An 8,287-nucleotide genomic window follows, 5' to 3' on the forward strand; every position below is an offset into this window, starting at 1 on the left:
CTATAGTACGATGTTGTATTGATACTTCCATGTGCATTCAAATGAAATGGATCTATTAGAAAGCACTTGAATATTTACTTAGCACATGAATTTTCGTTTACAATAAGGTCAAATATGGATAAATAGATTAATCTATTCTATCAATCAATGGAACATGAAATGTTATTTCCTATTGAACTAAGACCCAAGAGATTTCTTCATATGAACAATATTTTGGAAATGTATTGTTTCATGATCCCATAATGAATAAGATACAAGCAATGCAGGTTTAGTACCTGAGCAACTAACAATAAGATATTCTATAAAATGAGTTTCTTTTACATTCCATTCATGAATGCTATGTAATTCTTTCCTTGCTACAATACAAAAGGATGGAGAGAGATTCTCCATAACATGCACAATGCACAAAGATAAGTTTTCTGTTATATACAAGATGATCATCCCAAACATTCTTTCCATTGCTCCCTTGAGCACCAATCCTGCAAAACAACACAACAAGGAAACAACACAAGGAATATGGGTGCTCTCCACCCAACCATAGGCCTCCAAAGAGACCACCCCCGCACTAGGGAATCAAGGCTCAAACTGGGTTACACATACAATCATTCAAATGCATAAACATTACATTTCAAAACTTGAACAATTCCCTCCCAAGGCTATTTCACAATGGTCCACAAATGGAACCATAAACATAGGGTGAAGGTGTGCTTTAAAATGGAGACTTTCCATATCAAACTATATTTGAAATAACAACTTTCATGCCCTTTTGGGGCTTTCACATATCCTTCTCCAAACACACTACCATTAGCTGTAGCCTCCTTGGAAGCCCATACTCCATAAAACTTCCTCTCTGCACCATACTTCCCTTATCACTCCCAACAAGATATGATTGATTATGGCATACAATGGATCCCATACTCCAAGGTTCTCAAATACATTTGTCAAGCCCAACTATGCCCTTCATCCTGGGCTTCTCTTCACTTCCCAAAAGAGTGAGTGAAGCCCTCACACCCATAGCAACACTCATGCACAAATCATGGAAACTCAAACAAAAATAGAAATAAGAGAACAATGAAAACCAAACTCCATACTCATCACAACACAATACTACACAACAAGCTACAAAATGATATCACATATTCTACATACTCATGAATGCAATACTAAAGTTAAATCTCAAAATGAAATCAACTAACTACTTGGTAAGAACACCATTCAACCTTTACATGGATACTATATCAAAATACAATGCCATGAAATCTACTCACAATATGAATTCACACCCCTACATGCTCATGAATGTAATACCATTATACAAGTTTGAAGAGAAATAATACATGGGTAAGAAGAAACCAACCTTGAATCCTTTTTGCAAAATGATAACGAATGGTTGTAGAAGAGCCCCCTCCCAAGCTTACAACCCTAAGAGTCTCTAAAGTTAGAGAGTGGGTAGAAAACCCCCTAATTTCCTCCCAAGCCCTCTAAAAGGCCTCCAACTTCTCACTCTACTAAAAATGGCCCAAACAAGAAGCCTCCCTTTTCTTACACCCTTGCCCCTTTCTAAAATTGCACCTTGACCAAGTGGAAAGAAACATGTGAACTCTTCAATTTCGAAATTCTAAGAAAGTGACATGTTTGGGGGGTCCCCAAGGTCACCCAGGCCTCCTAAAGGTTAGATTTAGTCCCCCAACTCATACTACTATCATGTGGGTACTTATTTTTCACCATGGTAACCCCCTAGGACCACTTTTGATCCCCCAAAAGCTAATGGAAGGTTGGAATTCGAATTTCAATGGATAGGGACTTATCCTAACACTTATTTATAATGTGGGGTTAACTTGGATACTATGTTGGGGTTATGTTTAGGTTAGGTTACTTTCCCAAACCCTAAATGCCAAGTCATTACCATGTGGACAAAACAAGTGTCAAGTCACACAAACACAACATAATACATTTAAAATGACTTGTCTTCAATAATACATGAATTCAACTATCACCCACATACCATTCACATTACGAAATAAAACACATTACAAGGGGGTACGAATCCTTCCACGGATGCAACCTCGACCATGTCATGTTTCACGTGGGTTTTAGCCTTGGTTCCTCATTAAATCCCATGGTCAAATCCCTGCACACTAAACTTGAGCATTAGTAGTCCAAGAAAAATAAATAAGCAATATATAAGCAAGTACAAAAAATCAATTTCATATTCAATATTAGGCTTGCATATTTCATCATTTCCAATTAACTTTCCCTTTTCTAATCTCTTTCTTATAAAACAATTAAAACATTAAAATACGAATTCCTACATATCAACATTGATTCTTATGCAACATGATCAGGCTAACATTCTGAACAACCTCATAATCTATTTCCTATCATAATGATGAAATGTTGAATTCATGACCATTAAGTTACAAGGCATGTGGGTTGAGTTTCATTTGCATATCTCAATCTATCCTTTGGCACTAATGTTCATTTGAACATTACAATTTGACATTCAAGTATTTCTACAATCCAATTTTTGTTAAAGCAATTGAAATAGTTTAGAACATGAAATGAAATCATTAAATATATCAATTAGGTCCTAATATGCAAACATAAATGCGAATCATCAGAATGCAGATATTAAAATGACATAATCCCTATAGTCTCGAAAGTATATCAAAACATCAAGTTTAGAAGTATCATAATGCAATTATATCATCTATACTATGACAGATCGGGTGAGGCCTCACAATTACATTAGCATTCCTATTTTTCCCTTCTAGCATTTTTTGGATATACCTTCATGTTTCTGCTCATATCTTAGGCATATGGACTCTATTATCTAAAAAGGAGATATCACTAGAATGCTGGTTCCAAGTCCATCAGAATGGTACAAGTATATTTTAGTTTTGATGTTTTTGTATATCTTTTTCTACTATCAAAGTTAGTAGTTCATTTTTTTGACTCCTAGAGACATATATTAGGAATTTGATCTCTCATTTGCTCAAATTTTTTATATCATTGGAAAGGTCTGAGAGCTTTCTAATGATAATAGTTGTTTTCCAAATTCTTATCTAGGCACATCTTATTCATTTTTTTTGCATTTTTGTATTCTAGTTGATATCTTTGTTGTTCTAGGTTTAGTGATCAATTTTGTTTCCTTAGAAGATTTGTCATGACTAGTACTATCTATTTTATTAGTCTTATGTCTCTTCTGGTCTTGTTAGACATCATTTATATATGCATTCTTGCAAATGCACTGAGATAAAATGTCATATTGCATATGCATTTTTGATTCAATAGTTTTACCTTATTTTTCCTTCTAATTCAAGTAGTGTCATCTAAGAACACTCATATAGATTATTATTTTCTTCGAATTCACCATATGTTGTGCTGTATCGTACATGCACTACTCTAGTTAAAGTGCCATATGTGGTTGATATTTTTATCTATGTTTGTCATCTTCCTTTGTCTAGTGAGTTTTCCTTCTATGATATTATCCTCATAACATGTTTAAGATTGATCACTCTAGTACATATGTTAGGAACCTGTGTGTTCCTTCTGTTTATTTTGTTAGAGTAGTGTTGTTGGACGCATATGCTTTGTAAGTCGTCCCGTGAGTATATTTTATTATCCCACATGCATAGGTAGTATTACTTTTCTAGATCATACCCAGTATATAAGAATAGGTTGAGGCCCTTGATGGGCATGGACGAATTTATTGTATTGAGCTTGCTCAAAGGAGGTTACCCCCTCGAAGTGGCCTGCGATCAGTAGATTCATTCTGAGTTCTGCTATCACTTTGTATTCTGTTATTTCGAGCATTCTCACGATATTGCTTTAAGGAGGTTCTTCACATCTGGTATCAGAGCACTCTCTTGGGCTCGCTGGGTGGAAATTACATCAAATTTTTTTTTCTATCGTGGCCTTCAGGTTCCTCTCACTTCTAATATCTCTTGTTATTGCAATAACTCTTTTCAGTTGTTCTGTCTGTGAGTGAATTTTTTCTAAGTCGACTGTTCAAAAAAACAAAAAAAAAAAAAAAAGAGTAAAAATTTTTCTGTTTTTTAGTCGTAGCTTCCTTGTTTGCTTTCTGTTTCTGCTCATACTTCCGCAGAACGTCTGCAATATCATTTCGCATACTTCCTTCCTTGGCGACCCAACCCCAAATTTTACATATCAAAGCCCTAAATCCCTCATTTATCTAATTTTAGGGTTTGCCCTATCTTTTTCACCTCTCATCCAATCGCCACCAAATTGAGCCACAAGATTCAATTCCTCATTTTGCTCCCTTATCCATCTTGGACTGTTCGCCTCATTTCGCCTCCCTACCCTTGAAACCCTCATTTTTCTTTTTCCCTTGTCCCTAGATAGTCTCCCACCACCCGTCGAACACCCATTTCCTATATGAGTTTTACCCAAATCCAAGTTTGCCGTAACTAAAAAAGTTTTTGTTTCTCATCTTCTACCCATTCCACCAAAAAAAAAAAAAAAAAAAAAAAAAAAAAAACCTTGTTTTATGGTTTTTACGCGTACAGGAGCAAAAATCATGGAAGAGGAAATTGCCTCCCTCAAAACCAAACTTCAAGATCTAGATGACAAAATTCTGGGTCTTAACTTTCAGCAGTCAGCCATGAGCCGAAACCATTCAGGAGATACTGGGTCCTCTTCTGGCAATTTCTGTGGACCAAAGCTTGATTTTCCACGCTTCGATGGTTCTGATCCGACTGGATGGATCTATAGGGCAGAGCAGTATTTCAGCTTGCATAATACTTTGGATAACCACAAAGTCCCCCTTGCATCTTTTCATTTGGAACATGAAGCTCTTCAATGGTTCCGTTGGTACATCAAGGCTAATGTAGGCCCAATGTGGAGAGAATTGTGCACCCTCATTTTGGAGCGCTTTGGCCCTAGTTCCTTTGATGATTTCACAGGAGCACTCACTAAACTGCGACAAACAGGCACTGTAAGAGAATACCAGACAGAGTTTGAAAAATTAGCTAATCACACAGAGGGCTTGTCTGATGAATTCTTCCGTAGTTGTTTTGTCAGTGGTATGAAGGATGCACTTCGCTCAGAAGTCAAAATGTTTCGACCTACTACAATGATGGAAGCCCTTGGGTTGGCTAAGTTAGCGGAAGACAAGATTAGTGCTCTACAATGCTCCAGATCTAATTTTGTTCCATTCAGAAATACAGGTTCTCACAACCCTCCAGTCATACCAGCTCCCAGAACTACTCCGATCAAGCACTTGTCTGAAACAGAGATGCGAGTTAGGCGAGACAAAGGGCTTTGTTATAATTGTGATGAGAAATGGTCTCGGGGCCATAGATGTGTTCAGCAAAAGCTCTATCTCTTGGATGTGGATTCTCCAACGGAACTAGAAGAATATGTAGATGCTCAAGAAACAGTGGATGATGAGGTTGAGCCTCACCAGCCTGAACCTCCTTCACCAGAAGCTCCACCAGAGATATCTGTCCATGCTTTGGCAGGAGTCACTACTCCACAAACCATGCGGGTCCAGGGTTTCTTCAAGAAGATCCCTCTTACTATACTCATTGATTCTGGTAGCACTCATAACTTCATTGATCCACGAATAGCCAAACAGGCTGATTGCTTTATCCATCCCTGCTCTAGCTTTGAAGTCATGATTGCCAATGGGGGCACTTTACCTTGTAAAGGGAAATGTCGCAATGTGCGTCTCTCTATTGGAGATTATAACATGCGCTCTGACATGTTTGCCTTACCCTTAGGTGGCTGTGATGTGGTTTTGGGTGCCCAATGGTTACGCACTCTTGGCCCCATTCTCTGGGATTTTGCTGAACTTTGGATGCAGTTTTCAGCCGAGGGGCACCAACACACTTTGAAAGGCTTACAACCAGGGTCTCTCAGCATCATCAGTTCACACCGTATGGAAAAACTTCTTAAGAAGAATTCACATGGTGTCATCGCTCAGCTCCATTCCATTCAGATGCAGCCATTAGCAGTCTCTAGCACTCCTGCCGATCTCCAACACATTTTGGACAAGTATTCTGGTATATTTGCTGAACCTGTGGGATTACCTCCTTCTCGTCCAGAGGACCACCATATTCAGCTCCTTCCTGGCAGTGTTCCGCCCAACATCAGGCCCTACCGCTACCCATTTCATCAGAAGACCGAAATCGAGATACTTGTCCGTGACTTACTGAAGCAAGGTATTATTCGCCCTAGTACCAGTTCCTTTTCTACTCCAGTTCTGCTTGTTCGCAAAAAAGATGGGTCATGGTGACTCTGCATTGATTTCCAAGCACTTAATCATCTCACTATAAAGGACAAGTTTCCCATTCCAGTTGTTGATGAACTTCTTGATGAACTTCATGGGGCTCATTTTTTCTCCAAGTTAGATCTTCGTTCTGGGTATCATCAAATTCGGGTTAATGAGGAGGATATACCTAAAACTGCCTTCCGCACACATGATGGTCACTATGAATTTTTAGTCATGCCCTTTGGCCTCACGAATGCTCCTTCAACATTTCAGGCAGTGATGAATAACATATTTCGACCATACCTCCGGAAATTCATTCTGGTCTTCTTTGATGATATCCTCATATATAGCAAAACTTGGGCTGAGCATCTCCATCATCTGGAGCTTGTCTTGCAACTTCTCTCTGATCATCAACTCTGTGCAAAACTATCTAAATGTGTGTTTGGCCAGGAGGAAGTGGAGTATCTCGGGCATATTGTTGCACACCATGGAGTGCGGGTGGATCCTACAAAAATAGATGCCATGAAAACTTGGCCGCATCCTAAAACTCTCAAGAGCCTTCGAGGTTTTTTGGGGTTGACTGGCTACTACCGCAAGTTTGTCAAAGATTACGGGAAAATTGCAGCACCATTGACAGCTCTGTTAAAAAAGGATGCCTTCTCCTGGACCCCTGTTGCTGAGACTGCATTTGAACAACTGAAACAGGCTATGTGCAGTACACCTGTTCTCGCGATGCCAGATTTTTCCAAACCCTTCACTATTGAGAGTGATGCTTGCGGCAATGGATTGGGTGCTGTTCTCCTGCAAAATGACCATCCTATTGCGTTCACTAGCAAAGCCCTCTCTGGTAAGAATCTAGCCCTCTCTACTTATGAAAAAGAAATGATGGCTATTTTGCATGCTGTACAGAAGTGGCGGCCATACCTCTTAGGGAGTCATTTTTGCATCAGAACCGATCACCAAAGTCTGAAATACTTCCTGGAACAACGGGTATCCTCTCCTACACAACAGAAATGGGTCAGCAAACTCATGGGGTATGATTATGAGATCACCTACAAGAAGGGTAAGGAGAATATTGTGGCAGATGCTCTTTCTCGCACATTTGATAATCAAGCTTCCCTTTTCGCTATTTCTATGCCCATTCCCAATTGGTTAGCGTCTGTTCAGCAGGGCTATGACAGTGACTCTTCTTTATCTCAAATCATTCACCAGCTAGCCAATAATCCTTCTGCTATACCACATTACTCTTGGGATGGTGCTTCTCTTCGATACAAGGGTCGGCTAGTGCTTCCTCAGAACCCAGCTCTACATCAGGCTATTTTTTATGAACTCCATGCTTCTCCTTCAGCAGGGCACTCAGGCTTCCTCAAAACTTATGAGCGAGCAAGGAGAAACTTCTTTTGGAAAGGGATGAAACAGACGATTCAATAGATGGTGGCTAAATGTGATACTTGCCAACGCCACAAGGGTGAAACGACCCTCCTTCCTGGCTTGCTCGAACCATTGCCCATCCCTACACGGATTTGGACTGATATTTCTATGGATTTCATTGAAGGGCTTCCTAAATCCGGTGGCAAGACAGTGATCTTGGTTGTGGTTGACCGTCTCTCGAAATATAGTCATTTTTGTGCCCTCAGCCACCCCTATACTGCCTCCTCTGTTGCACAAATCTTCATGGACCAGATATTTCGTCTTCATGGACTCCCTTCTTCCATTGTCTCTGATCGTGATGCAACTTTTACCAGTCATTTTTGGACTGAACTGTTTCAGAAAACTGGCACCAAACTGAAGATGAGTTCGGGCTATCACCCACAAACTGATGGTCAAACTGAAATTGTCAATAAATGCTTGGAAACTTATCTTCGTTGCTTCACTTCCGAACAGCAACATCAGTGGGCCAAGTGGCTCCCTTTAGCTGAATGGTGGTACAATACCTCTTACCACACTGCCTCTAAAATGACTCCATATGAAGCAGTCTATGGTCAGGCACCTCCAGTGCTCCTTCCCTACACTCCCAACAGCTCACCAGTCCAGGCAGTTGACATAGTTCTC

The sequence above is a fragment of the Cupressus sempervirens genome, chromosome 1, assembly GCF_028749045.1.
Source record: "Cupressus sempervirens isolate cs-2001-9-10 chromosome 1, ASM2874904v1, whole genome shotgun sequence".
NCBI lineage: Eukaryota > Viridiplantae > Streptophyta > Pinopsida > Cupressales > Cupressaceae > Cupressus > Cupressus sempervirens.